At 47.3% G+C, this 22,351-nt stretch overlaps 64 non-coding genes across 64 annotated transcripts; all 64 read left to right on the forward strand.

The window, feature by feature from the left end:
- Positions 1–77: 77 nt before the first annotated feature.
- Positions 78–196, forward strand: LOC145146317 (5S ribosomal RNA). Its single transcript, XR_013727267.1, has one exon. It is a non-coding gene; the product is annotated as a 5S ribosomal RNA (ribosomal RNA).
- A 230-nt stretch (positions 197–426) lies between these two features.
- Positions 427–545, forward strand: LOC145148027 (5S ribosomal RNA). The gene has a single exon (XR_013728928.1). It is a non-coding gene; the product is annotated as a 5S ribosomal RNA (ribosomal RNA).
- A 228-nt stretch (positions 546–773) lies between these two features.
- On the forward strand, positions 774–892 carry LOC145134816 (5S ribosomal RNA). The gene has a single exon (XR_013719370.1). It is a non-coding gene; the product is annotated as a 5S ribosomal RNA (ribosomal RNA).
- Positions 893–1,123: 231 nt separating this feature from the next.
- On the forward strand, positions 1,124–1,242 carry LOC145140322 (5S ribosomal RNA). The gene has a single exon (XR_013722137.1). It is a non-coding gene; the product is annotated as a 5S ribosomal RNA (ribosomal RNA).
- A 229-nt stretch (positions 1,243–1,471) lies between these two features.
- On the forward strand, positions 1,472–1,590 carry LOC145145555 (5S ribosomal RNA). The gene has a single exon (XR_013726521.1). It is a non-coding gene; the product is annotated as a 5S ribosomal RNA (ribosomal RNA).
- Positions 1,591–1,815: 225 nt separating this feature from the next.
- On the forward strand, positions 1,816–1,934 carry LOC145134823 (5S ribosomal RNA). The gene has a single exon (XR_013719376.1). It is a non-coding gene; the product is annotated as a 5S ribosomal RNA (ribosomal RNA).
- A 228-nt stretch (positions 1,935–2,162) lies between these two features.
- LOC145140326 (5S ribosomal RNA) lies at positions 2,163–2,281 on the forward strand. Its single transcript, XR_013722138.1, has one exon. It is a non-coding gene; the product is annotated as a 5S ribosomal RNA (ribosomal RNA).
- A 229-nt stretch (positions 2,282–2,510) lies between these two features.
- Positions 2,511–2,629, forward strand: LOC145153982 (5S ribosomal RNA). The gene has a single exon (XR_013734470.1). It is a non-coding gene; the product is annotated as a 5S ribosomal RNA (ribosomal RNA).
- A 229-nt stretch (positions 2,630–2,858) lies between these two features.
- Positions 2,859–2,977, forward strand: LOC145148039 (5S ribosomal RNA). Its single transcript, XR_013728942.1, has one exon. It is a non-coding gene; the product is annotated as a 5S ribosomal RNA (ribosomal RNA).
- Positions 2,978–3,206: 229 nt separating this feature from the next.
- Positions 3,207–3,325, forward strand: LOC145141402 (5S ribosomal RNA). Its single transcript, XR_013722634.1, has one exon. It is a non-coding gene; the product is annotated as a 5S ribosomal RNA (ribosomal RNA).
- A 227-nt stretch (positions 3,326–3,552) lies between these two features.
- LOC145134837 (5S ribosomal RNA) lies at positions 3,553–3,671 on the forward strand. Its single transcript, XR_013719389.1, has one exon. It is a non-coding gene; the product is annotated as a 5S ribosomal RNA (ribosomal RNA).
- A 229-nt stretch (positions 3,672–3,900) lies between these two features.
- On the forward strand, positions 3,901–4,019 carry LOC145140331 (5S ribosomal RNA). The gene has a single exon (XR_013722139.1). It is a non-coding gene; the product is annotated as a 5S ribosomal RNA (ribosomal RNA).
- Positions 4,020–4,249: 230 nt separating this feature from the next.
- Positions 4,250–4,368, forward strand: LOC145148051 (5S ribosomal RNA). The gene has a single exon (XR_013728953.1). It is a non-coding gene; the product is annotated as a 5S ribosomal RNA (ribosomal RNA).
- A 231-nt stretch (positions 4,369–4,599) lies between these two features.
- Positions 4,600–4,718, forward strand: LOC145148063 (5S ribosomal RNA). The gene has a single exon (XR_013728964.1). It is a non-coding gene; the product is annotated as a 5S ribosomal RNA (ribosomal RNA).
- A 229-nt stretch (positions 4,719–4,947) lies between these two features.
- On the forward strand, positions 4,948–5,066 carry LOC145148075 (5S ribosomal RNA). Its single transcript, XR_013728976.1, has one exon. It is a non-coding gene; the product is annotated as a 5S ribosomal RNA (ribosomal RNA).
- A 230-nt stretch (positions 5,067–5,296) lies between these two features.
- Positions 5,297–5,415, forward strand: LOC145155537 (5S ribosomal RNA). The gene has a single exon (XR_013735972.1). It is a non-coding gene; the product is annotated as a 5S ribosomal RNA (ribosomal RNA).
- Positions 5,416–5,643: 228 nt separating this feature from the next.
- On the forward strand, positions 5,644–5,762 carry LOC145153539 (5S ribosomal RNA). The gene has a single exon (XR_013734041.1). It is a non-coding gene; the product is annotated as a 5S ribosomal RNA (ribosomal RNA).
- Positions 5,763–5,993: 231 nt separating this feature from the next.
- Positions 5,994–6,112, forward strand: LOC145148087 (5S ribosomal RNA). Its single transcript, XR_013728987.1, has one exon. It is a non-coding gene; the product is annotated as a 5S ribosomal RNA (ribosomal RNA).
- A 230-nt stretch (positions 6,113–6,342) lies between these two features.
- LOC145154774 (5S ribosomal RNA) lies at positions 6,343–6,461 on the forward strand. Its single transcript, XR_013735233.1, has one exon. It is a non-coding gene; the product is annotated as a 5S ribosomal RNA (ribosomal RNA).
- A 231-nt stretch (positions 6,462–6,692) lies between these two features.
- On the forward strand, positions 6,693–6,811 carry LOC145140334 (5S ribosomal RNA). Its single transcript, XR_013722140.1, has one exon. It is a non-coding gene; the product is annotated as a 5S ribosomal RNA (ribosomal RNA).
- Positions 6,812–7,040: 229 nt separating this feature from the next.
- Positions 7,041–7,159, forward strand: LOC145155539 (5S ribosomal RNA). The gene has a single exon (XR_013735974.1). It is a non-coding gene; the product is annotated as a 5S ribosomal RNA (ribosomal RNA).
- Positions 7,160–7,385: 226 nt separating this feature from the next.
- LOC145153541 (5S ribosomal RNA) lies at positions 7,386–7,504 on the forward strand. The gene has a single exon (XR_013734042.1). It is a non-coding gene; the product is annotated as a 5S ribosomal RNA (ribosomal RNA).
- Positions 7,505–7,735: 231 nt separating this feature from the next.
- On the forward strand, positions 7,736–7,854 carry LOC145148099 (5S ribosomal RNA). Its single transcript, XR_013728998.1, has one exon. It is a non-coding gene; the product is annotated as a 5S ribosomal RNA (ribosomal RNA).
- A 230-nt stretch (positions 7,855–8,084) lies between these two features.
- LOC145154775 (5S ribosomal RNA) lies at positions 8,085–8,203 on the forward strand. Its single transcript, XR_013735234.1, has one exon. It is a non-coding gene; the product is annotated as a 5S ribosomal RNA (ribosomal RNA).
- Positions 8,204–8,433: 230 nt separating this feature from the next.
- Positions 8,434–8,552, forward strand: LOC145140338 (5S ribosomal RNA). The gene has a single exon (XR_013722141.1). It is a non-coding gene; the product is annotated as a 5S ribosomal RNA (ribosomal RNA).
- A 228-nt stretch (positions 8,553–8,780) lies between these two features.
- Positions 8,781–8,899, forward strand: LOC145134844 (5S ribosomal RNA). Its single transcript, XR_013719393.1, has one exon. It is a non-coding gene; the product is annotated as a 5S ribosomal RNA (ribosomal RNA).
- A 229-nt stretch (positions 8,900–9,128) lies between these two features.
- On the forward strand, positions 9,129–9,247 carry LOC145148111 (5S ribosomal RNA). The gene has a single exon (XR_013729009.1). It is a non-coding gene; the product is annotated as a 5S ribosomal RNA (ribosomal RNA).
- A 230-nt stretch (positions 9,248–9,477) lies between these two features.
- On the forward strand, positions 9,478–9,596 carry LOC145149990 (5S ribosomal RNA). The gene has a single exon (XR_013730822.1). It is a non-coding gene; the product is annotated as a 5S ribosomal RNA (ribosomal RNA).
- A 229-nt stretch (positions 9,597–9,825) lies between these two features.
- On the forward strand, positions 9,826–9,944 carry LOC145142869 (5S ribosomal RNA). The gene has a single exon (XR_013723932.1). It is a non-coding gene; the product is annotated as a 5S ribosomal RNA (ribosomal RNA).
- Positions 9,945–10,173: 229 nt separating this feature from the next.
- On the forward strand, positions 10,174–10,292 carry LOC145148122 (5S ribosomal RNA). Its single transcript, XR_013729020.1, has one exon. It is a non-coding gene; the product is annotated as a 5S ribosomal RNA (ribosomal RNA).
- A 228-nt stretch (positions 10,293–10,520) lies between these two features.
- LOC145148133 (5S ribosomal RNA) lies at positions 10,521–10,639 on the forward strand. The gene has a single exon (XR_013729031.1). It is a non-coding gene; the product is annotated as a 5S ribosomal RNA (ribosomal RNA).
- Positions 10,640–10,869: 230 nt separating this feature from the next.
- LOC145148157 (5S ribosomal RNA) lies at positions 10,870–10,988 on the forward strand. The gene has a single exon (XR_013729054.1). It is a non-coding gene; the product is annotated as a 5S ribosomal RNA (ribosomal RNA).
- A 227-nt stretch (positions 10,989–11,215) lies between these two features.
- On the forward strand, positions 11,216–11,334 carry LOC145153543 (5S ribosomal RNA). The gene has a single exon (XR_013734044.1). It is a non-coding gene; the product is annotated as a 5S ribosomal RNA (ribosomal RNA).
- A 230-nt stretch (positions 11,335–11,564) lies between these two features.
- On the forward strand, positions 11,565–11,683 carry LOC145148145 (5S ribosomal RNA). Its single transcript, XR_013729042.1, has one exon. It is a non-coding gene; the product is annotated as a 5S ribosomal RNA (ribosomal RNA).
- Positions 11,684–11,913: 230 nt separating this feature from the next.
- LOC145154776 (5S ribosomal RNA) lies at positions 11,914–12,032 on the forward strand. Its single transcript, XR_013735236.1, has one exon. It is a non-coding gene; the product is annotated as a 5S ribosomal RNA (ribosomal RNA).
- Positions 12,033–12,261: 229 nt separating this feature from the next.
- On the forward strand, positions 12,262–12,380 carry LOC145145413 (5S ribosomal RNA). Its single transcript, XR_013726387.1, has one exon. It is a non-coding gene; the product is annotated as a 5S ribosomal RNA (ribosomal RNA).
- Positions 12,381–12,609: 229 nt separating this feature from the next.
- On the forward strand, positions 12,610–12,728 carry LOC145148156 (5S ribosomal RNA). Its single transcript, XR_013729053.1, has one exon. It is a non-coding gene; the product is annotated as a 5S ribosomal RNA (ribosomal RNA).
- A 226-nt stretch (positions 12,729–12,954) lies between these two features.
- LOC145134851 (5S ribosomal RNA) lies at positions 12,955–13,073 on the forward strand. The gene has a single exon (XR_013719397.1). It is a non-coding gene; the product is annotated as a 5S ribosomal RNA (ribosomal RNA).
- A 229-nt stretch (positions 13,074–13,302) lies between these two features.
- LOC145154391 (5S ribosomal RNA) lies at positions 13,303–13,421 on the forward strand. Its single transcript, XR_013734865.1, has one exon. It is a non-coding gene; the product is annotated as a 5S ribosomal RNA (ribosomal RNA).
- Positions 13,422–13,650: 229 nt separating this feature from the next.
- Positions 13,651–13,769, forward strand: LOC145154951 (5S ribosomal RNA). Its single transcript, XR_013735418.1, has one exon. It is a non-coding gene; the product is annotated as a 5S ribosomal RNA (ribosomal RNA).
- A 227-nt stretch (positions 13,770–13,996) lies between these two features.
- LOC145148167 (5S ribosomal RNA) lies at positions 13,997–14,115 on the forward strand. The gene has a single exon (XR_013729066.1). It is a non-coding gene; the product is annotated as a 5S ribosomal RNA (ribosomal RNA).
- Positions 14,116–14,345: 230 nt separating this feature from the next.
- Positions 14,346–14,464, forward strand: LOC145154952 (5S ribosomal RNA). Its single transcript, XR_013735419.1, has one exon. It is a non-coding gene; the product is annotated as a 5S ribosomal RNA (ribosomal RNA).
- A 228-nt stretch (positions 14,465–14,692) lies between these two features.
- On the forward strand, positions 14,693–14,811 carry LOC145155106 (5S ribosomal RNA). The gene has a single exon (XR_013735563.1). It is a non-coding gene; the product is annotated as a 5S ribosomal RNA (ribosomal RNA).
- Positions 14,812–15,039: 228 nt separating this feature from the next.
- On the forward strand, positions 15,040–15,158 carry LOC145153544 (5S ribosomal RNA). The gene has a single exon (XR_013734045.1). It is a non-coding gene; the product is annotated as a 5S ribosomal RNA (ribosomal RNA).
- A 231-nt stretch (positions 15,159–15,389) lies between these two features.
- LOC145143843 (5S ribosomal RNA) lies at positions 15,390–15,508 on the forward strand. Its single transcript, XR_013724875.1, has one exon. It is a non-coding gene; the product is annotated as a 5S ribosomal RNA (ribosomal RNA).
- A 230-nt stretch (positions 15,509–15,738) lies between these two features.
- On the forward strand, positions 15,739–15,857 carry LOC145154777 (5S ribosomal RNA). Its single transcript, XR_013735237.1, has one exon. It is a non-coding gene; the product is annotated as a 5S ribosomal RNA (ribosomal RNA).
- A 230-nt stretch (positions 15,858–16,087) lies between these two features.
- Positions 16,088–16,206, forward strand: LOC145140348 (5S ribosomal RNA). The gene has a single exon (XR_013722143.1). It is a non-coding gene; the product is annotated as a 5S ribosomal RNA (ribosomal RNA).
- A 228-nt stretch (positions 16,207–16,434) lies between these two features.
- On the forward strand, positions 16,435–16,553 carry LOC145148179 (5S ribosomal RNA). The gene has a single exon (XR_013729077.1). It is a non-coding gene; the product is annotated as a 5S ribosomal RNA (ribosomal RNA).
- Positions 16,554–16,779: 226 nt separating this feature from the next.
- On the forward strand, positions 16,780–16,898 carry LOC145134858 (5S ribosomal RNA). The gene has a single exon (XR_013719400.1). It is a non-coding gene; the product is annotated as a 5S ribosomal RNA (ribosomal RNA).
- A 228-nt stretch (positions 16,899–17,126) lies between these two features.
- On the forward strand, positions 17,127–17,245 carry LOC145136339 (5S ribosomal RNA). Its single transcript, XR_013720399.1, has one exon. It is a non-coding gene; the product is annotated as a 5S ribosomal RNA (ribosomal RNA).
- A 229-nt stretch (positions 17,246–17,474) lies between these two features.
- LOC145149991 (5S ribosomal RNA) lies at positions 17,475–17,593 on the forward strand. The gene has a single exon (XR_013730823.1). It is a non-coding gene; the product is annotated as a 5S ribosomal RNA (ribosomal RNA).
- A 228-nt stretch (positions 17,594–17,821) lies between these two features.
- On the forward strand, positions 17,822–17,940 carry LOC145148192 (5S ribosomal RNA). The gene has a single exon (XR_013729089.1). It is a non-coding gene; the product is annotated as a 5S ribosomal RNA (ribosomal RNA).
- A 229-nt stretch (positions 17,941–18,169) lies between these two features.
- On the forward strand, positions 18,170–18,288 carry LOC145137249 (5S ribosomal RNA). Its single transcript, XR_013720970.1, has one exon. It is a non-coding gene; the product is annotated as a 5S ribosomal RNA (ribosomal RNA).
- Positions 18,289–18,518: 230 nt separating this feature from the next.
- LOC145150548 (5S ribosomal RNA) lies at positions 18,519–18,637 on the forward strand. Its single transcript, XR_013731365.1, has one exon. It is a non-coding gene; the product is annotated as a 5S ribosomal RNA (ribosomal RNA).
- Positions 18,638–18,866: 229 nt separating this feature from the next.
- LOC145144732 (5S ribosomal RNA) lies at positions 18,867–18,985 on the forward strand. Its single transcript, XR_013725736.1, has one exon. It is a non-coding gene; the product is annotated as a 5S ribosomal RNA (ribosomal RNA).
- A 230-nt stretch (positions 18,986–19,215) lies between these two features.
- Positions 19,216–19,334, forward strand: LOC145137254 (5S ribosomal RNA). Its single transcript, XR_013720971.1, has one exon. It is a non-coding gene; the product is annotated as a 5S ribosomal RNA (ribosomal RNA).
- A 230-nt stretch (positions 19,335–19,564) lies between these two features.
- On the forward strand, positions 19,565–19,683 carry LOC145156052 (5S ribosomal RNA). The gene has a single exon (XR_013736478.1). It is a non-coding gene; the product is annotated as a 5S ribosomal RNA (ribosomal RNA).
- A 228-nt stretch (positions 19,684–19,911) lies between these two features.
- Positions 19,912–20,030, forward strand: LOC145153545 (5S ribosomal RNA). The gene has a single exon (XR_013734046.1). It is a non-coding gene; the product is annotated as a 5S ribosomal RNA (ribosomal RNA).
- A 232-nt stretch (positions 20,031–20,262) lies between these two features.
- Positions 20,263–20,381, forward strand: LOC145148205 (5S ribosomal RNA). The gene has a single exon (XR_013729100.1). It is a non-coding gene; the product is annotated as a 5S ribosomal RNA (ribosomal RNA).
- Positions 20,382–20,611: 230 nt separating this feature from the next.
- LOC145155107 (5S ribosomal RNA) lies at positions 20,612–20,730 on the forward strand. The gene has a single exon (XR_013735564.1). It is a non-coding gene; the product is annotated as a 5S ribosomal RNA (ribosomal RNA).
- A 228-nt stretch (positions 20,731–20,958) lies between these two features.
- On the forward strand, positions 20,959–21,077 carry LOC145153546 (5S ribosomal RNA). Its single transcript, XR_013734047.1, has one exon. It is a non-coding gene; the product is annotated as a 5S ribosomal RNA (ribosomal RNA).
- Positions 21,078–21,308: 231 nt separating this feature from the next.
- On the forward strand, positions 21,309–21,427 carry LOC145143844 (5S ribosomal RNA). Its single transcript, XR_013724876.1, has one exon. It is a non-coding gene; the product is annotated as a 5S ribosomal RNA (ribosomal RNA).
- Positions 21,428–21,657: 230 nt separating this feature from the next.
- On the forward strand, positions 21,658–21,776 carry LOC145154778 (5S ribosomal RNA). Its single transcript, XR_013735238.1, has one exon. It is a non-coding gene; the product is annotated as a 5S ribosomal RNA (ribosomal RNA).
- A 230-nt stretch (positions 21,777–22,006) lies between these two features.
- On the forward strand, positions 22,007–22,125 carry LOC145140352 (5S ribosomal RNA). The gene has a single exon (XR_013722144.1). It is a non-coding gene; the product is annotated as a 5S ribosomal RNA (ribosomal RNA).
- Positions 22,126–22,351: the final 226 nt, after the last annotated feature.

The following is a 22,351-nucleotide window of genomic DNA, read 5'->3' on the forward strand; positions in this document are numbered from 1 at the left end:
TCCACGCCTCGCGTACGAAAACAAAGGAGGTTCTGCGTCTTTTAAGACATACAAGCAATAAGCATGGATAGTATTTCGGGTGCGATCATACCAGCACTAATGCACCGGATCCCATCAGATCTCCGCAGTTAAGCGTGCTTCGGCGAGAGTAGTACTAGGATGGGTGACCCCCTGGGAAGTCCTCGTGTTGCACCCCCCTTTTTCGTTGTCCGTTTGCGTTTTTTTAGATTTTACGTGCGGTTTTTTTTTGTTTTTTTTTTCTTTCTTGCTATTTCTATGCTCGGGTGGCCTCCGCTTCATGGTTGATGGTTTTCGTATTTTTGGAACGGAGCCGATCGGTCACGTGGGTTCCACGCCTCGCGTACGAAAACAAAGGAGGTTTTGCGTCTTTTAAGACATAAAAGCAATAAGCATGGATAGTATTTCGGGTGCGATCATACCAGCACTAATGCACCGGATCCCATCAGAACTCCGCAGTTAAGCGTGCTTGGGCGAGAGTAGTACTAGGATGGGTGACCCCCTGGGAAGTCCTCGTGTTGCACCCCCCCTTTTTCGTTGTCCGTTTGCGTTTTTTTAGATTTTACGTGCGGTTTTTTTTTTGTTTTTTTTTTCTTGCTATTTCTATGCTCGGGTGGCCTCCGTTTCAAGGTTCATGGTCTTCGTATTTTTGGAACGGAGCCGATCGGTCACGTGGGTCCCACGCCTCGCGTACGAAAACAAAGGAGGTTCTGTGTCTTTTAAGACATACAAGCAATAAGCATGGACAGTATTTCGGGTGCGATCATACCAGCACTAATGCACCGGATCCCATCAGAACTCCGCAGTTAAGCGTGCTTGGGCGAGAGTAGTACTAGGATGGGTGACCCCATGGGAAGTCCTCGTGTTGCAACCCCCTTTTTCGTTGTCCGTTTGCGTTTTTTTAGATTTTACGTGCGGTTTTTTTTTTTGTTTTTTTTTCTTTCTTGCTATTTCTATGCTCGGGTGGCCTCCGCTTCATGGTTGATGGTCTTCGTATTTTTGGAACGGAGCTGATCGGTCACGTGGGTCCCACGCCTCGCGTACGAAAACAAAGGAGGTTCTGCGTCTTTTAAGACATACAAGCAATAAGCATGGATAGTATTTCGGGTGCGATCATACCAGCACTAATGCACCGGATCCCATCAGAACTCCGCAATTAAGCGTGCTTGGGCGAGAGTAGTACTAGGATGGGTGACCCCCTGGGAAGTCCTCGTGTTGCACCCCCCTTTTTCGTTGTCCGTTTGCGTTTTTTTAGATTTTACGTGCAGTTTTTTTTTGTTTTTTTTTCTTTCTTGCTATTTCTATGCTCGGGTGGCCTCCGCTTCATGGTTGATGGTTTTCGTATTTTTGGAACGGAGCCGATCGGTCACGTGGGTTCCACGCCTCGCGTACGAAAACAAAGGAGGTTCTGCGTCTTTTAAGACATAAAAGCAATAAGCATGGATAGTATTTCGGGTGCGATCATACCAGCACTAATGCACCGGATCCCATCAGAACTCTGCAGTTAAGCGTGCTTGGGCGAGAGTAGTACAAGGATGGGTGACCCCCTGGGAAGTCCTCGTGTTGCACCCCCCCTTTTTCGTTGTCCGTTTGCGTTTTTTTAGATTTTACGTGCGGTTTTTTTTGTTTTTTTTTCTTGCTATTTCTATGCTCGGGTGGCCTCCGTTTCATGGTTCATGGTCTTCGTATTTTTGGAACGGAGCCGATCGGTCACGTGGGTCCCACGCCTCGCGTACGAAAACAAAGGAGGTTCTGTGTCTTTTAAGACATACAAGCAATAAGCATGGACAGTATTTCGGGTGCGATCATACCAGCACTAATGCACCGGATCCCATCAGAACTCCGCAGTTAAGCGTGCTTGGGCGAGAGTAGTACTAGGATGGGTGACCCCATGGGAAGTCCTCGTGTTGCAACCCCCTTTTTCGTTGTCCGTTTGCGTTTTTTTAGATTTTACGTGCGGTTTTTTTTTGTTTTTTTTCTTTCTTGCTATTTCTATGCTCGGGTGGCCTCCGCTTCATGGTTGATGGTCTTCGTATTTTTGGAACGGAGCTGATCGGTCACGTGGGTCCCACGCCTCGCGTACGAAAACAAAGGAGGTTCTGCGTCTTTTAAGACATACAAGCAATAAGCATGGATAGTATTTCGGGTGCGATCATACCAGCACTAATGCACCGGATCCCATCAGAACTCCGCAATTAAGCGTGCTTGGGCGAGAGTAGTACTAGGATGGGTGACCCCCTGGGAAGTCCTCGTGTTGCACCCCCCTTTTTCGTTGTCCGTTTGCGTTTTTTTAGATTTTACGTGCAGTTTTTTTTTGTTTTTTTTTCTTTCTTGCTATTTCTATGCTCGGGTGGCCTCCGCTTCATGGTTGATGGTTTTCGTATTTTTGGAACGGAGCCGATCGGTCACGTGGGTTCCACGCCTCGCGTACGAAAACAAAGGAGGTTCTGCGTCTTTTAAGACATACAAGCAATAAGCATGGATAGTATTTCGGGTGTGATCATACCAGCACTAATGCACCGGATCCCATCAGAACTCCGCAGTTAAGCGTGCTTGGGCGAGAGTAGTACTAGGATGGGTGACCCCCTGGGAAGTCCTCGTGTTGCACCCCCCTTTTTCGTTGTCCGTTTGCGTTTTTCTAGATTTTACGTGCGGTTTTTTTTTGTTTTTTTTTCTTTCTTGCTATTTCTATGCTCGGGTGGCCTCCGTTTCATGGTTCATGGTCTTCGTATTTTTGGAACGGAGCCGATCGGTCACGTGGGTCCCACGCCTCGCGTACGAAAACAAAGGAGGTTCTGCGTCTTTTAAGACATACAAGCAATAAGCATGGATAGTATTTCGGGTGCGATCATACCAGCACTAATGCACCGGATCCCATCAGAACTCCGCAGTTAAGCGTGCTTGGGCGAGAGTAGTACTAGGATGGGTGACCCCCTGGGAAGTCCTCGTGTTGCACCCCCCTTTTTCGTTGTCCGTTTGCGTTTTTTTAGATTTTACGTGCAGTTTTTTTTTGTTTTTTTTTCTTTCTTGCTATTTCTATGCTCGGGTGGCCTCCGCTTCATGGTTGATGGTTTTCGTATTTTTGGAACGGAGCCGATCGGTCACGTGGGTTTCACGCCTCGCGTACGAAAACAAAGGAGGTTCTGCGTCTTTTAAGACATAAAAGCAATAAGCATTGATAGTATTTCGGGTGCGATCATACCAGCACTAATGCACCGGATCCCATCAGAACTCCTCAGTTAAGCGTGCTTGGGCGAGAGTAGTACTAGGATGGGTGACCCCCTGGGAAGTCCTCGTGTTGCACCCCTCCTTTTTCGTTGTCCGTTTGCGTTTTTTTAGATTTTACGTGCGGTTTTTTTTTGTTTTTTTTTTCTTGCTATTTCTATGCTCGGGTGGCCTCCGTTTCATGGTTCATGGTCTTCGTATTTTTGGAACGGAGCCGATCGGTCACGTGGGTCCCACGCCTCGCGTACGAAAACAAAGGAGGTTCTGTGTCTTTTAAGACATACAAGCAATAAGCATGGACAGTATTTCGGGTGCGATCATACCAGCACTAATGCACCGGATCCCATCAGAACTCCGCAGTTAAGCGTGCTTGGGCGAGAGTAGTACTAGGATGGGTGACCCCATGGGAAGTCCTCGTGTTGCAACCCCCTTTTTCGTTGTCCGTTTGCGTTTTTTTAGATTTTACGTGCGGTTTTTTTTTGTTTTTTTTTCTTTCTTGCTATTTCTATGCTCGGGTGGCCTCCGCTTCATGGTTGATGGTCTTCGTATTTTTGGAACGGAGCTGATCGGTCACGTGGGTCCCACGCCTCGCGTACGAAAACAAAGGAGGTTCTGCGTCTTTTAAGACATACAAGCAATAAGCATGGATAGTATTTCGGGTGCGATCATACCAGCACTAATGCACCGGATCCCATCAGAACTCCGCAATTAAGCGTGCTTGGGCGAGAGTAGTACTAGGATGGGTGACCCCCTGGGAAGTCCTCGTGTTGCACCCCCCTTTTTCGTTGTCCGTTTGCGTTTTTTTAGATTTTACGTGCAGTTTTTTTTTGTTTTTTTTTTCTTTCTTGCTATTTCTATGCTCGGGTGGCCTCCGCTTCATGGTTGATGGTTTTCGTATTTTTGGAACGGAGCCGATCGGTCACGTGGGTTCCACGCCTCGCGTACGAAAACAAAGGAGGTTTTGCGTCTTTTAAGACATACAAGCAATAAGCATGGATAGTATTTCGGGTGCGATCATACCAGCACTAATGCACCGGATCCCATCAGAACTCCGCAGTTAAGCGTGCTTGGGCGAGAGTAGTACTAGGATGGGTGACCCCCTGGGAAGTCCTCGTGTTGCACCCCCCTTTTTCGTTGTCCGTTTGCATTTTTCTAGATTTTACGTGCGGTTTTTTTTTTTGTTTTTTTTTCTTTCTTGCTATTTCTATGCTCGGGTGGCCTCCGTTTCATGGTTCATGGTCTTCGTATTTTTGGAACGGAGCCGATCGGTCACGTGGGTCCCACGCCTCGCGTACGAAAACAAAGGAGGTTCTGCGTCTTTTAAGACATACAAGCAATAAGCATGGATAGTATTTCGGGTGCGATCATACCAGCACTAATGCACCGGATCCCATCAGAACTCCGCAGTTAAGCGTGCTTGGGCGAGAGTAGTACTAGGATGGGTGACCCCCTGGGAAGTCCTCGTGTTGCACCCCCCTTTTTCGTTGTCCGTTTGCGTTTTTTTAGATTTTACGTGCGGTTTTTTTTTGTTTTTTTTTCTTTCTTGCTATTTCTATGCTCGGGTGGCCTCCGCTTCATGGTTGATGGTTTTCGTATTTTTGGAACGGAGCCGATCGGTCACGTGGGTTCCACGCCTCGCGTACGAAAACAAAGGAGGTTCTGCGTCTTTTAAGACATACAAGCAATAAGCATGGATAGTATTTTGGGTGCGATCATACCAGCACTAATGCACCGGATCCCATCAGAACTCCGCAGTTAAGCGTGCTTGGGCGAGAGTAGTACTAGGATGGGTGACCCCCTGGGAAGTCCTCGTGTTGCACCCCGCTTTTTCGTTGTCCGTTTGCGTTTTTTTAGATTTTACGTGCGGTTTTTTTTTGTTTTTTTTTTCTTTCTTGCTATTTCTATGCTCGGGTGGCCTCCGCTTCATGGTTGATGGTTTTCGTATTTTTGGAACGGAGCCGATCGGTCACGTGGGTTCCACGCCTCGCGTACGAAAACAAAGGAGGTTCTGCGTCTTTTAAGACATAAAAGCAATAAGCATGGATAGTATTTCGGGTGCGATCATACCAGCACTAATACACCGGATCCCATCAGAACTCTGCAGTTAAGCGTGCTTGGGCGAGAGTAGTACTAGGATGGGTGACCCCCTGGGAAGTCCTCGTGTTGCACCCCCCTTTTTTCGTTGTCCGTTTGCGTTTTTTTAGATTTTACGTGCGGTTTTTTTTTTGTTTTTTTTTTCTTGCTATTTCTATGCTCGGGTGGCCTCCGTTTCAAGGTTCATGGTCTTCGTATTTTTGGAACGGAGCCGATCGGTCACGTGGGTCCCACGCCTCGCGTACGAAAACAAAGGAGGTTCTGTGTCTTTTAAGACATACAAGCAATAAGCATGGACAGTATTTCGGGTGCGATCATACCAGCACTAATGCACCGGATCCCATCAGAACTCCGTAGTTAAGCGTGCTTGGGCGAGAGTAGTACTAGGATGGGTGACCCCATGGGAAGTCCTCGTGTTGCACCCCCCCTTTTTCGTTGTCCGTTTGCGTTTTTTTAGATTTTACGTGCGTTTTTTTTTTGTTTTTTTTTTCTTTCTTGCTATTTCTATGCTCGGGTGGCCTCCGCTTCATGGTTGATGGTCTTCGTATTTTTGGAACGGAGCTGATCGGTCACGTGGGTCCCACGCCTCGCGTACGAAAACAAAGGAGTTTCTGCGTCTTTTAAGACATACAAGCAATAAGCATGGATAGTATTTTGGGTGCGATCATACCAGCACTAATGCACCGGATCCCATCAGAACTCCGCAGTTAAGCGTGCTTGGGCGAGAGTAGTACTAGGATGGGTGACCCCCTGGGAAGTCCTCGTGTTGCACCCCCCTTTTTCGTTGTCCGTTTGCGTTTTTTTAGATTTTACGTGCGGTTTTTTTTTGTTTTTTTTTTCTTTCTTGCTATTTCTATGCTCGGGTGGCCTCCGTTTCATGGTTCATGGTCTTCGTATTTTTGGAACGGAGCCGATCGGTCACGTGGGTCCCACGCCTCGCGTACGAAAACAAAGGAGGTTCTGCGTCTTTTAAGACATACAAGCAATAAGCATGGATAGTATTTCGGGTGCGATCATACCAGCACTAATGCACCGGATCCCATCAGAACTCCGCAGTTAAGCGTGCTTGGGCGAGAGTAGTACTAGGATGGGTGACCCCCTGCGAAGTCCTCGTGTTGCACCCCCCTTTTTCGTTGTCCGTTTGCGTTTTTTTAGATTTTACGTGCGGTTTTTTTTTGTTTTTTTTTTTCTTTCTTGCTATTTCTATGCTCGGGTGGCCTCCGTTTCATGGTTCATGGTCTTCGTATTTTTGGAACGGAGCCGATCGGTCACGTGGGTCCCATGCCTCGCGTACGAAAACAAAGGAGGTTCTGCGTCTTTTAAGACATACAAGCAATAAGCATGGATAGTATTTCGGGTGCGATCATACCAGCACTAATGCACCGGATCCCATCAGAACTCCGCAATTAAGCGTGCTTGGGCGAGAGTAGTACTAGGATGGGTGACCCCCTGGGAAGTCCTCGTGTTGCACCCCCCTTTTTCGTTGTCCGTTTGCGTTTTTTTAGATTTTACGTGCAGTTTTTTTTTGTTTTTTTTTCTTTCTTGCTATTTCTATGCTCGGGTGGCCTCCGCTTCATGGTTGATGGTTTTCGTATTTTTGGAACGGAGCCGATCGGTCACGTGGGTTCCACGCCTCGCGTACGAAAACAAAGGAGGTTCTGCGTCTTTTAAGACATAAAAGCAATAAGCATGGATAGTATTTCGGGTGCGATCATACCAGCACTAATACACCGGATCCCATCAGAACTCTGCAGTTAAGCGTGCTTGGGCGAGAGTAGTACTAGGATGGGTGACCCCCTGGGAAGTCCTCGTGTTGCACCCCCCTTTTTCGTTGTCCGTTTGCGTTTTTTTAGATTTTACGTGCGGTTTTTTTTTTGTTTTTTTTTCTTGCTATTTCTATGCTCGGGTGGCCTCCGTTTCAAGGTTCATGGTCTTCGTATTTTTGGAACGGAGCCGATCGGTCACGTGGGTCCCACGCCTCGCGTACGAAAACAAAGGAGGTTCTGTGTCTTTTAAGACATACAAGCAATAAGCATGGACAGTATTTCGGGTGCGATCATACCAGCACTAATGCACCGGATCCCATCAGAACTCCGTAGTTAAGCGTGCTTGGGCGAGAGTAGTACTAGGATGGGTGACCCCATGGGAAGTCCTCGTGTTGCACCCCCCCTTTTTCGTTGTCCGTTTGCGTTTTTTTAGATTTTACGTGCGTTTTTTTTTTGTTTTTTTTTTCTTTCTTGCTATTTCTATGCTCGGGTGGCCTCCGCTTCATGGTTGATGGTCTTCGTATTTTTGGAACGGAGCTGATCGGTCACGTGGGTCCCACGCCTCGCGTACGAAAACAAAGGAGTTTCTGCGTCTTTTAAGACATACAAGCAATAAGCATGGATAGTATTTTGGGTGCGATCATACCAGCACTAATGCACCGGATCCCATCAGAACTCCGCAGTTAAGCGTGCTTGGGCGAGAGTAGTACTAGGATGGGTGACCCCCTGGGAAGTCCTCGTGTTGCACCCCCCTTTTTCGTTGTCCGTTTGCGTTTTTTTAGATTTTACGTGCGGTTTTTTTTTGTTTTTTTTTTCTTTCTTGCTATTTCTATGCTCGGGTGGCCTCCGTTTCATGGTTCATGGTCTTCGTATTTTTGGAACGGAGCCGATCGGTCACGTGGGTCCCACGCCTCGCGTACGAAAACAAAGGAGGTTCTGCGTCTTTTAAGACATACAAGCAATAAGCATGGATAGTATTTCGGGTGCGATCATACCAGCACTAATGCACCGGATCCCATCAGAACTCCGCAGTTAAGCGTGCTTGGGCGAGAGTAGTACTAGGATGGGTGACCCCCTGCGAAGTCCTCGTGTTGCACCCCCCTTTTTCGTTGTCCGTTTGCGTTTTTTTAGATTTTACGTGCGGTTTTTTTTTGTTTTTTTTTTCTTTCTTGCTATTTCTATGCTCGGGTGGCCTCCGTTTCATGGTTCATGGTCTTCGTATTTTTGGAACGGAGCCGATCGGTCACGTGGGTCCCATGCCTCGCGTACGAAAACAAAGGAGGTTCTGCGTCTTTTAAGACATACAAGCAATAAGCATGGATAGTATTTCGGGTGCGATCATACCAGCACTAATGCACCGGATCCCATCAGAACTCCGCAATTAAGCGTGCTTGGGCGAGAGTAGTACTAGGATGGGTGACCCCCTGGGAAGTCCTCGTGTTGCACCCCCCTTTTTCGTTGTCCGTTTGCGTTTTTTTAGATTTTACGTGCAGTTTTTTTTGTTTTTTTTTCTTTCTTGCTATTTCTATGCTCGGGTGGCCTCCGTTTCATGGTTCATGGTCTTCGTATTTTTGGAACGGAGCCGATCGGTCACGTGGGTCCCACGCCTCGCGTACGAAAACAAAGGAGGTTCTGTGTCTTTTAAGACATACAAGCAATAAGCATGGACAGTATTTCGGGTGCGATCATACCAGCACTAATGCACCGGATCCCATCAGAACTCCGCAGTTAAGCGTGCTTGGGCGAGAGTAGTACTAGGATGGGTGACCCCATGGGAAGTCCTCGTGTTGCAACCCCCTTTTTTGTTGTCCGTTTGCGTTTTTTTAGATTTTACGTGCGGTTTTTTTTTGTTTTTTTTTCTTTCTTGCTATTTCTATGCTCGGGTGGCCTCCGCTTCATGGTTGATGGTCTTCGTATTTTTGGAACGGAGCTGATCGGTCACGTGGGTCCCACGCCTCGCGTACGAAAACAAAGGAGGTTCTGCGTCTTTTAAGACATACAAGCAATAAGCATGGATAGTATTTCGGGTGCGATCATACCAGCACTAATGCACCGGATCCCATCAGAACTCCGCAGTTAAGCGTGCTTGGGCGAGAGTAGTACTAGGATGGGTGACCCCCTGGGAAGTCCTCGTGTTGCACCCCCCCTTTTTCGTTGTCCGTTTGCGTTTTTTTAGATTTTACGTGCGGTTTTTTTTTTGTTTTTTTTCTTTTTTGCTATTTCTATGCTCGGGTGGCCTCCGTTTCATGGTTCATGGTCTTCGTATTTTTGGAACGGAGCCGATCGGTCACGTGGGTCCCACGCCTCGCGTACGAAAACAAAGGAGGTTCTGCGTCTTTTAAGACATACAAGCAATAAGCATGGATAGTATTTCGGGTGCGATCATACTAGCACTAATGCACCGGATCCTATCAGAACTCCGCAGTTAAGCGTGCTTGGGCGAGAGTAGTACTAGGATGGGTGACCCCCTGGGAAGTCCTCATGTTGCACCACCCTTTTTCGTTGTCCGTTTGCGTTTTTTTAGATTTTACGTGCGGTTTTTTTTGTTTTTTTTTTCTTTCTTGCTATTTCTATGCTCGGGTGGCCTCCGCTTCATGGTTGATGGTTTTCGTATTTTTGGAACGGAGCCGATCGGTCACGTGGGTTCCACGCCTCGCGTACGAAAACAAAGGAGGTTCTGCGTCTTTTAAGACATACAAGCAATAAGCATGGATAGTATTTCGGGTGCGATCATACCAGCACTAATGCACCGGATCCCATCAGAACTCCGCAGTTCAGCGTGCTTGGGCGAGAGTAGTACTAGGATGGGTGACCCCCTGGGAAGTCCTCGTGTTGCACCCCCTTTTTCGTTGTCCGTTTGCGTTTTTCTAGATTTTACGTGCAGTTTTTTTTTTGTTTTTTTTTCTTTCTTGCTATTTCTATGCTCGGGTGGCCTCCGTTTCATGGTTCATGGTCTTCGTATTTTTGGAACGGAGCCGATCGGTCACGTGGGTCCCACGCCTCGCGTACGAAAACAAAGGAGGTTCTGCGTCTTTTAAGACATACAAGCAATAAGCATGGATAGTATTTCGGGTGCGATCATACCAGCACTAATGCACCGGATCCCATCAGAACTCCGCAGTTAAGCGTGCTTGGGCGAGAGTAGTACTAGGATGGGTGACCCCCTGGGAAGTCCTCGTGTTGCACCCCCCTTTTTCGTTTCCGTTTGCGTTTTTTTAGATTTTACGTGCGGTTTTTTTTTGTTTTTTTTTCTTTCTTGCTATTTCTATGCTCGGGTGGCCTCCGCTTCATGGTTGATGGTTTTCGTATTTTTGGAACGGAGCCGATCGGTCACGTGGGTTCCACGCCTCGCGTACGAAAACAAAGGAGGTTCTGCGTCTTTTAAGACATACAAGCAATAAGCATGGATAGTATTTTGGGTGCGATCATACCAGCACTAATGCACCGGATCCCATCAGAACTCCGCAGTTAAGCGTGCTTGGGCGAGAGTAGTACTAGGATGGGTGACCCCCTGGGAAGTCCTCGTGTTGCACCCCGCTTTTTCGTTGTCCGTTTGCGTTTTTTTAGATTTTACGTGCGGTTTTTTTTTGTTTTTTTTTTCTTTCTTGCTATTTCTATGCTCGGGTGGCCTCCGCTTCATGGTTGATGGTTTTCGTATTTTTGGAACGGAGCCGATCGGTCACGTGGGTTCCACGCCTCGCGTACGAAAACAAAGGAGGTTCTGCGTCTTTTAAGACATAAAAGCAATAAGCATGGATAGTATTTCGGGTGCGATCATACCAGCACTAATGCACCGGATCCCATCAGAACTGTGCAGTTAAGCGTGCTTGGGCGAGAGTAGTACTAGGATGGGTGACCCCCTGGGAAGTCCTCGTGTTGCACCCCCCCTTTTTCGTTGTCCGTTTGCGTTTTTTTAGATTTTACGTGCGGTTTTTTTTTTGTTTTTTTTTCTTGCTATTTCTATGCTCGGGTGGCCTCCGTTTCAAGGTTCATGGTCTTCGTATTTTTGGAACGGAGCCGATCGGTCACGTGGGTCCCACGCCTCGCGTACGAAAACAAAGGAGGTTCTGTGTCTTTTAAGACATACAAGCAATAAGCATGGACAGTATTTCGGGTGCGATCATACCAGCACTAATGCACCGGATCCCATCAGAACTCCGTAGTTAAGCGTGCTTGGGCGAGAGTAGTACTAGGATGGGTGACCCCATGGGAAGTCCTCGTGTTGCACCCCCCTTTTTCGTTGTCCGTTTGCGTTTTTTTAGATTTTACGTGCGTTTTTTTTTTGTTTTTTTTTTCTTTCTTTCTATTTCTATGCTCGGGTGGCCTCCGCTTCATGGTTGATGGTCTTCGTATTTTTGGAACGGAGCTGATCGGTCACGTGGGTCCCACGCCTCGCGTACGAAAACAAAGGAGTTTCTGCGTCTTTTAAGACATACAAGCAATAAGCATGGATAGTATTTTGGGTGCGATCATACCAGCACTAATGCACCGGATCCCATCAGAACTCCGCAGTTAAGCGTGCTTGGGCGAGAGTAGTACTAGGATGGGTGACCCCCTGGGAAGTCCTCGTGTTGCACCCCCCTTTTTCGTTGTCCGTTTGCGTTTTTTTAGATTTTACGTGCGGTTTTTTTTTGTTTTTTTTTTCTTTCTTGCTATTTCTATGCTCGGGTGGCCTCCGTTTCATGGTTCATGGTCTTCGTATTTTTGGAACGGAGCCGATCGGTCACGTGGGTCCCACGCCTCGCGTACGAAAACAAAGGAGGTTCTGCGTCTTTTAAGACATACAAGCAATAAGCATGGATAGTATTTTGGGTGCGATCATACCAGCACTAATGCACCGGATCCCATCAGAACTCCGCAGTTAAGCGTGCTTGGGCGAGAGTAGTACTAGGATGGGTGACCCCCTGCGAAGTCCTCGTGTTGCACCCCCCTTTTTCGTTGTCCGTTTGCGTTTTTTTAGATTTTACGTGCGGTTTTTTTTTGTTTTTTTTTCTTTCTTGTTATTTCTATGCTCGGGTGGCCTCCGTTTCATGGTTCATGGTCTTCGTATTTTTGGAACGGAGCCGATCGGTCACGTGGGTCCCATGCCTCGCGTACGAAAACAAAGGAGGTTCTGCGTCTTTTAAGACATACAAGCAATAAGCATGGATAGTATTTCGGGTGCGATCATACCAGCACTAATGCACCGGATCCCATCAGAACTCCGCAATTAAGCGTGCTTGGGCGAGAGTAGTACTAGGATGGGTGACCCCCTGGGAAGTCCTCGTGTTGCACCTCCCTTTTTCGTTGTCCGTTTGCGTTTTTTTAGATTTTACGTGCAGTTTTTTTTTGTTTTTTTTTCTTTCTTGCTATTTCTATGCTCGGGTGGCCTCCGCTTCATGGTTGATGGTTTTCGTATTTTTGGAACGGAGCCGATCGGTCACGTGGGTTCCACGCCTCGCGTAAGAAAACAAAGGAGGTTCTGCGTCTTTTAAGACATAAAAGCAATAAGCATGGATAGTATTTCGGGTGCGATCATACCAGCACTAATGCACCGGATCCCATCAGAACTCCGCAGTTAAGCGTGCTTGGGCGAGAGTAGTACTAGGATGGGTGACCCCCTGGGAAGTCCTCGTGTTGCACCCCCCCTTTTTCGTTGTCCGTTTGCGTTTTTTTAGATTTTACGTGCGGTTTTTTTTGTTTTTTTTTTCTTGCTATTTCTATGCTCGGGTGGCCTCCGTTTCATGGTTCATGGTCTTCGTATTTTTGGAACGGAGCCGATCGGTCACGTGGGTCCCACGCCTCGCGTACGAAAACAAAGGAGGTTCTGTGTCTTTTAAGACATACAAGCAATAAGCATGGACAGTATTTCGGGTGCGATCATACCAGCACTAATGCACCGGATCCCATCAGAACTCCGCAGTTAAGCGTGCTTGGGCGAGAGTAGTACTAGGATGGGTGACCCCATGGGAAGTCCTCGTGTTGCAACCCCCTTTTTTGTTGTCCGTTTGCGTTTTTTTAGATTTTACGTGCGGTTTTTTTTTGTTTTTTTTTCTTTCTTGCTATTTCTATGCTCGGGTGGCCTCCGCTTCATGGTTGATGGTCTTCGTATTTTTGGAACGGAGCTGATCGGTCACGTGGGTCCCACGCCTCGCGTACGAAAACAAAGGAGCTTCTGCGTCTTTTAAGACATACAAGCAATAAGCATGGATAGTATTTCGGGTGCGATCATACCAGCACTAATGCACCGGATCCCATCAGAACTCCGCAGTTAAGCGTGCTTGGGCGAGAGCAGTACTAGGATGGGTGACCCCCTGGGAAGTCCTCGTGTTGCACCCCCCTTTTTCGTTGTCCGTTTGCGTTTTTTTAGATTTTACGTGCGGTTTTTTTTTTGTTTTTTTTCTTTCTTGCTATTTCTATGCTCGGGTGGCCTCCGTTTCATGGTTCATGGTCTTCGTATTTTTGGAACGGAGCCGATCGGTCACGTGGGTCCCACGCCTCGCGTACGAAAACAAAGGAGGTTCTGCGTCTTTTAAGACATACAAGCAATAAGCATGGATAGTATTTCGGGTGCGATCATACTAGCACTAATGCACCGGATCCCATCAGAACTCCGCAGTTAAGCGTGCTTGGGCGAGAGTAGTACTAGGATGGGTGACCCCCTGGGAAGTCCTCGTGTTGCACCCCCCTTTTTCGTTGCCGTTTGCGTTTTTTTAGATTTTACGTGCGGTTTTTTTTGTTTTTTTTTCTTTCTTGCTATTTCTATGCTCGGGTGGCCTCCGCTTCATGGTTGATGGTTTTCGTATTTTTGGAACGGAGCCGATCGGTCACGTGGGTTCCACGCCTCGCGTACGAAAACAAAGGAGGTTCTGCGTCTTTTAAGACATACAAGCAATAAGCATGGATAGTATTTTGGGTGCGATCATACCAGCACTAATGCACCGGATCCCATCAGAACTCCGCAGTTAAGCGTGCTTGGGCGAGAGTAGTACTAGGATGGGTGACCCCCTGGGAAGTCCTCGTGTTGCACCCCGCTTTTTCGTTGTCCGTTTGCGTTTTTTTAGATTTTACGTGTGGTTTTTTTTTGTTTTTTTTTTCTTTCTTGCTATTTCTATGCTCGGGTGGCCTCCGTTTCATGGTTCATGGTCTTCGTATTTTTGGAACGGAGCCGATCGGTCACGTGGGTCCCACGCCTCGCGTACGAAAACAAAGGAGGTTCTGCGTCTTTTAAGACATACAAGCAATAAGCATGGATAGTATTTCGGGTGCGATCATACTAGCACTAATGCACCGGATCCCATCAGAACTCCGCAGTTAAGCGTGCTTGGGCGAGAGTAGTACTAGGATGGGTGACCCCCTGGGAAGTCCTCGTGTTGCACCCCCCTTTTTCGTTGCCGTTTGCGTTTTTTTAGATTTTACGTGCGGTTTTTTTTTGTTTTTTTTTCTTTCTTGCTATTTCTATGCTCGGGTGGCCTCCGCTTCATGGTTGATGGTTTTCGTATTTTTGGAACGGAGCCGATCGGTCACGTGGGTTCCACGCCTCGCGTACGAAAACAAAGGAGGTTCTGCGTCTTTTAAGACATAAAAGCAATAAGCATGGATAGTATTTCGGGTGCGATCATACCAGCACTAATGCACCGGATCCCATCAGAACTCTGCAGTTAAGCGTGCTTGGGCGAGAGTAGTACTAGGATGGGTGACCCCCTGGGAAGTCCTCGTGTTGCACCCCTCCTTTTTCGTTGTCCGTTTGCGTTTTTTTAGATTTTACGTGCGGTTTTTTTTTTGTTTTTTTTTTCTTGCTATTTCTATGCTCGGGTGGCCTCCGTTTCAAGGTTCATGGTCTTCGTATTTTTGGAACGGAGCCGATCGGTCACGTGGGTCCCACGCCTCGCGTACGAAAACAAAGGAGGTTCTGTGTCTTTTAAGACATACAAGCAATAAGCATGGACAGTATTTCGGGTGCGATCATACCAGCACTAATGCACCGGATCCCATCAGAACTCCGTAGTTAAGCGTGCTTGGGCGAGAGTAGTACTAGGATGGGTGACCCCATGGGAAGTCCTCGTGTTGCACCCCCCCTTTTTCGTTGTCCGTTTGCGTTTTTTTAGATTTTACGTGCGTTTTTTTTTTGTTTTTTTTTTCTTTCTTTCTATTTCTATGCTCGGGTGGCCTCCGCTTCATGGTTGATGGTCTTCGTATTTTTGGAACGGAGCTGATCGGTCACGTGGGTCCTACGCCTCGCGTACGAAAACAAAGGAGTTTCTGCGTCTTTTAAGACATACAAGCAATAAGCATGGATAGTATTTTGGGTGCGATCATAGCAGCACTAATGCACCGGATCCCATCAGAACTCCGCAGTTAAGCGTGCTTGGGCGAGAGTAGTACTAGGATGGGTGACCCCCTGGGAAGTCCTCGTGTTGCACCCCCCTTTTTCGTTGTCCGTTTGCGTTTTTTTAGATTTTACGTGCGGTTTTTTTTTGTTTTTTTTTTCTTTCTTGCTATTTCTATGCTCGGGTGGCCTCCGTTTCATGGTTCATGGTCTTCGTATTTTTGGAACGGAGCCGATCGGTCACGTGGGTCCCACGCCTCGCGTACGAAAACAAAGGAGGTTCTGCGTCTTTTAAGACATACAAGCAATAAGCATGGATAGTATTTCGGGTGCGATCATACCAGCACTAATGCACCGGATCCCATCAGAACTCCGCAGTTAAGCGTGCTTGGGCGAGAGTAGTACTAGGATGGGTGACCCCCTGCGAAGTCCTCGTGTTGCACCCCCCTTTTTCGTTGTCCGTTTGCGTTTTTTTAGATTTTACGTGCGGTTTTTTTTTGTTTTTTTTTTCTTTCTTGCTATTTCTATGCTCGGGTGGCCTCCGTTTCATGGTTCATGGTCTTCGTATTTTTGGAACGGAGCCGATCGGTCACGTGGGTCCCATGCCTCGCGTACGAAAACAAAGGAGGTTCTGCGTCTTTTAAGACATACAAGCAATAAGCATGGATAGTATTTCGGGTGCGATCATACCAGCACTAATGCACCGGATCCCATCAGAACTCCGCAATTAAGCGTGCTTGGGCGAGAGTAGTACTAGGATGGGTGACCCCCTGGGAAGTCCTCGTGTTGCACCCCCCTTTTTCGTTGTCCGTTTGCGTTTTTTTAGATTTTACGTGCAGTTTTTTTTTGTTTTTTTTCTTTCTTGCTATTTCTATGCTCGGATGGCCTCCGCTTCATGGTTGATGGTTTTCGTATTTTTGGAACGGAGCCGATCGGTCACGTGGGTTCCACGCCTCGCGTAAGAAAACAAAGGAGGTTCTGCGTCTTTTAAGACATAAAAGCAATAAGCATGGATAGTATTTCGGGTGCGATCATACCAGCACTAATGCACCGGATCCCATCAGAACTCCGCAGTTAAGCGTGCTTGGGCGAGAGTAGTACTAGGATGGGTGACCCCCTGGGAAGTCCTCGTGTTGCACCCCCCCTTTTTCGTTGTCCGTTTGCGTTTTTTTAGATTTTACGTGCGGTTTTTTTTGTTTTTTTTTTCTTGCTATTTCTATGCTCGGGTGGCCTCCGTTTCATGGTTCATGGTCTTCGTATTTTTGGAACGGAGCCGATCGGTCACGTGGGTCCCACGCCTCGCGTACGAAAACAAAGGAGGTTCTGTGTCTTTTAAGACATACAAGCAATAAGCATGGACAGTATTTCGGGTGCGATCATACCAGCACTAATGCACCGGATCCCATCAGAACTCCGCAGTTAAGCGTGCTTGGGCGAGAGTAGTACTAGGATGGGTGACCCCATGGGAAGTCCTCGTGTTGCAACCCCCTTTTTTGTTGTCCGTTTGCGTTTTTTTAGATTTTACGTGCGGTTTTTTTTTGTTTTTTTTCTTTCTTGCTATTTCTATGCTCGGGTGGCCTCCGCTTCATGGTTGATGGTCTTCGTATTTTTGGAACGGAGCTGATCGGTCACGTGGGTCCCACGCCTCGCGTACGAAAACAAAGGAGGTTCTGCGTCTTTTAAGACATACAAGCAATAAGCATGGATAGTATTTCGGGTGCGATCATACCAGCACTAATGCACCGGATCGCATCAGAACTCCGCAGTTAAGCGTGCTTGGGCGAGAGTAGTACTAGGATGGGTGACCCCCTGGGAAGTCCTCGTGTTGCACCCCCCTTTTTCGTTGTCCGTTTGCGTTTTTTTAGATTTTACGTGCGGTTTTTTTTTTGTTTTTTTTCTTTCTTGCTATTTCTATGCTCGGGTGGCCTCCGTTTCATGGTTCATGGTCTTCGTATTTTTGGAACGGAGCCGATCGGTCACGTGGGTCCCACGCCTCGCGTACGAAAACAAAGGAGGTTCTGCGTCTTTTAAGACATACAAGCAATAAGCATGGATAGTATTTCGGGTGCGATCATACTAGCACTAATGCACCGGATCCTATCAGAACTCCGCAGTTAAGCGTGCTTGGGCGAGAGTAGTACTAGGATGGGTGACCCCCTGGGAAGTCCTCATGTTGCACCACCCTTTTTCGTTGTCCGTTTGCGTTTTTTTAGATTTTACGTGCGGTTTTTTTTGTTTTTTTTTCTTTCTTGCTATTTCTATGCTCGGGTGGCCTCCGCTTCATGGTTGATGGTTTTCGTATTTTTGGAACGGAGCCGATCGGTCACGTGGGTTCCACGCCTCGCGTACGAAAACAAAGGAGGTTCTGCGTCTTTTAAGACATACAAGCAATAAGCATGGATAGTATTTTGGGTGCGATCATACCAGCACTAATGCACCGGATCCCATCAGAACTCCGCAGTTAAGCGTGCTTGGGCGAGAGTAGTACTAGGATGGGTGACCCCCTGGGAAGTCCTCGTGTTGCACCCCCTTTTTCGTTGTCCGTTTGCGTTTTTCTAGATTTTACGTGCAGTTTTTTTTTTGTTTTTTTTTCTTTCTTGCTATTTCTATGCTCGGGTGGCCTCCGTTTCATGGTTCATGGTCTTCGTATTTTTGGAACGGAGCCGATCGATCACGTGGGTCCCACGCCTCGCGTACGAAAACAAAGGAGGTTCTGCGTCTTTTAAGACATACAAGCAATAAGCATGAATAGTATTTCCGGTGCGATCATACCAGCACTAATGCACCGGATCCCATCAGAACTCCGCAGTTAAGCGTGCTTGGGCGAGAGTAGTACTAGGATGGGTGACCCCCTGGGAAGTCCTCGTGTTGCACCCCCCTTTTTCGTTGTCCGTTTGCGTTTTTTTAGATTTTACGTGCGGTTTTTTTTTGTTTTTTTTTTCTTTCTTGCTATTTCTATGCTCGGGTGGCCTCCGCTTCATGGTTGATGGTTTTCGTATTTTTGGAACGGAGCGGATCGGTCACGTGGGTTCCACGCCTCGCGTACGGAAACAAAGGAGGTTCTGCGTCTTTTAAGACATAAAAGCAATAAGCATGGATAGTATTTCGCGTGCGATCATACTAGCACTAATGCACCGGATCCCATCAGAACTTCGCAGTTAAGCGTGCTTGGGCGAGAGTAGTATTAGGATGGGTGACCCCCTGGGAAGTCCTCATGTTGCACCCCCTTTTTTCGTTGTCCGTTTGCGTTTTTTTAGATTTTACGTGCGGTTTTTTTTTGTTTTTTTTTCTTTCTTGCTTTTTTTATGCTCGGGTGGCCTCCGCTTCATGGTTGATGGTTTTCGTATTTTTGGAACGGAGCCGATCGGTCACGTGGGTTCCACGCCTCGCGTACGAAAACAAAGGAGGTTCTGCGTCTTTTAAGACATACAAGCAATAAGCATGGATAATATTTCGGATGCGATCGTACCAGCACTAATGCACCGGATCCCATCAGAACTCCGCAGTTAAGCGTGCTTGGGCGAGAGTAGTACTAGGATGGGTGACCCCCTGGGAAGTCCTCGTGTTGCACCCCCCTTTTTCGTTGTCCGTTTGCGTTTTTCTAGATTTTACGTGCAGTTTATTTTTTTGTTTTTTTTCTTTCTTGCTATTTCTATGCTCGGGTGGCCTCCGTTTCATGGTTCATGGTCTTCGTATTTTTGGAACGGAGCCGATCGGTCACGTGGGTCCCACGCCTCGCGTACGAAAACAAAGGAGGTTCTGCGTCTTTTAAGACATACAAGCAATAAGCATGGATAGTAGTTCCGGTGCGATCATACCAGCACTAATGCACCGGATCCCATCAGAACTCCGCAGTTAAGCGTGCTTGGGCGAGAGTAGTACTAGGATGGGTGACCCCCTGGGAAGTCCTCGTGTTGCACCCCCCTTTTTCGTTGTCCGTTTGCGTTTTTTTAGATTTTACGTGCGGTTTTTTTTTGTTTTTTTTTTCTTTCTTGCTATTTCTATGCTCGGGTGGCCTCCGCTTCATGGTTGATGGTTTTCGTATTTTTGGAACGGAGCGGATCGGTCACGTGGGTTCCACGCCTCGCGTACGAAAACAAAGGAGGTTCTGCGTCTTTTAAGACATAAAAGCAATAAGCATGGATAGTATTTCGGGTGCGATCATACCAGCACTAATGCACCGGATCCCATCAGAACTTCGCAGTTAAGCGTGCTTGGGCGAGAGTAGTACTAGGATGGGTGACCCCCTGGGAAGTCCTCGTGTTGCACCCCCCCTTTTTCGTTGTCCGTTTGCGTTTTTTTAGATTTTACGTGCGGTTTTTTTTTTGTTTTTTTTTTCTTGCTATTTCTATGCTCGGGTGGCCTCCGTTTCAAGGTTCATGGTCTTCGTATTTTTGGAACGGAGCCGATCGGTCACGTGGGTCCCACGCCTCGCGTACGAAAACAAAGGAGGTTCTGTGTCTTTTAAGACATACAAGCAATAAGCATGGACAGTATTTCGGGTGCGATCATACCAGCACTAATGCACCGGATCCCATCAGAACTCCGTAGTTAAGCGTGCTTGGGCGAGAGTAGTACTAGGATGGGTGACCCCATGGGAAGTCCTCGTGTTGCACCCCCCCTTTTTCGTTCTCCGTTTGCGTTTTTTTAGATTTTACGTGCGTTTTTTTTTTTGTTTTTTTTTTCTTTCTTGCTATTTCTATGCTCGGGTGGCCTCCGCTTCATGGTTGATGGTCTTCGTATTTTTGGAACGGAGCTGATCGGTCACGTGGGTCCCACGCCTCGCGTACGAAAACAAAGGAGTTTCTGCGTCTTTTAAGACATACAAGCAATAAGCATGGATAGTATTTTGGGTGCGATCATACCAGCACTAATGCACCGGATCCCATCAGAACTCCGCAGTTAAGCGTGCTTGGGCGAGAGTAGTACTAGGATGGGTGACCCCCTGGGAAGTCCTCGTGTTGCACCCCCCTTTTTCGTTGTCCGTTTGCGTTTTTTTAGATTTTACGTGCGGTTTTTTTTTGTTTTTTTTTTCTTTCTTGCTATTTCTATGCTCGGGTGGCCTCCGCTTCATGGTTGATGGTTTTCGTATTTTTGGAACGGAGCCGATCGGTCACGTGGGTTCCACGCCTCGCGTACGAAAACAAAGGAGGTTCTGCGTCTTTTAAGACATAAAAGCAATAAGCATGGATAGTATTTCGGGTGCGATCATACCAGCACTAATGCACCGGATCCCATCAGAACTCTGCAGTTAAGCGTGCTTGGGCGAGAGTAGTACTAGGATGGGTGACCCCCTGGGAAGTCCTCGTGTTGCACCCCTCCTTTTTCGTTGTCCGTTTGCGTTTTTTTAGATTTTACGTGCGGTTTTTTTTTTGTTTTTTTTTTCTTGCTATTTCTATGCTCGGGTGGCCTCCGTTTCAAGGTTCATGGTCTTCGTATTTTTGGAACGGAGCCGATCGGTCACGTGGGTCCCACGCCTCGCGTACGAAAACAAAGGAGGTTCTGTGTCTTTTAAGACATACAAGCAATAAGCATGGACAGTATTTCGGGTGCGATCATACCAGCACTAATGCACCGGATCCCATCAGAACTCCGTAGTTAAGCGTGCTTGGGCGAGAGTAGTACTAGGATGGGTGACCCCATGGGAAGTCCTCGTGTTGCACCCCCCCTTTTTCGTTGTCCGTTTGCGTTTTTTTAGATTTTACGTGCGTTTTTTTTTTGTTTTTTTTTTCTTTCTTTCTATTTCTATGCTCGGGTGGCCTCCGCTTCATGGTTGATGGTCTTCGTATTTTTGGAACGGAGCTGATCGGTCACGTGGGTCCCACGCCTCGCGTACGAAAACAAAGGAGTTTCTGCGTCTTTTAAGACATACAAGCAATAAGCATGGATAGTATTTTGGGTGCGATCATAGCAGCACTAATGCACCGGATCCCATCAGAACTCCGCAGTTAAGCGTGCTTGGGCGAGAGTAGTACTAGGATGGGTGACCCCCTGGGAAGTCCTCGTGTTGCACCCCCCTTTTTCGTTGTCCGTTTGCGTTTTTTTAGATTTTACGTGCGGTTTTTTTTTGTTTTTTTTTTCTTTCTTGCTATTTCTATGCTCGGGTGGCCTCCGTTTCATGGTTCATGGTCTTCGTATTTTTGGAACGGAGCCGATCGGTCACGTGGGTCCCACGCCTCGCGTACGAAAACAAAGGAGGTTCTGCGTCTTTTAAGACATACAAGCAATAAGCATGGATAGTATTTCGGGTGCGATCATACCAGCACTAATGCACCGGATCCCATCAGAACTCCGCAGTTAAGCGTGCTTGGGCGAGAGTAGTACTAGGATGGGTGACCCCCTGCGAAGTCCTCGTGTTGCACCCCCCTTTTTCGTTGTCCGTTTGCGTTTTTTTAGATTTTACGTGCGGTTTTTTTTTGTTTTTTTTTTCTTTCTTGCTATTTCTATGCTCGGGTGGCCTCCGTTTCATGGTTCATGGTCTTCGTATTTTTGGAACGGAGCCGATCGGTCACGTGGGTCCCATGCCTCGCGTACGAAAACAAAGGAGGTTCTGCGTCTTTTAAGACATACAAGCAATAAGCATGGATAGTATTTCGGGTGCGATCATACCAGCACTAATGCACCGGATCCCATCAGAACTCCGCAATTAAGCGTGCTTGGGCGAGAGTAGTACTAGGATGGGTGACCCCCTGGGAAGTCCTCGTGTTGCACCCCCCTTTTTCGTTGTCCGTTTGCGTTTTTTTAGATTTTACGTGCAGTTTTTTTTTGTTTTTTTTCTTTCTTGCTATTTCTATGCTCGGATGGCCTCCGCTTCATGGTTGATGGTTTTCGTATTTTTGGAACGGAGCCGATCGGTCACGTGGGTTCCACGCCTCGCGTAAGAAAACAAAGGAGGTTCTGCGTCTTTTAAGACATAAAAGCAATAAGCATGGATAGTATT

Source organism: Lactuca virosa, chromosome 1 (assembly GCF_052849685.1).
Source record: "Lactuca virosa cultivar CGN04683 chromosome 1, Lactuca_virosa_CGN04683_v6, whole genome shotgun sequence".
Lineage (NCBI taxonomy): Eukaryota > Viridiplantae > Streptophyta > Magnoliopsida > Asterales > Asteraceae > Lactuca > Lactuca virosa.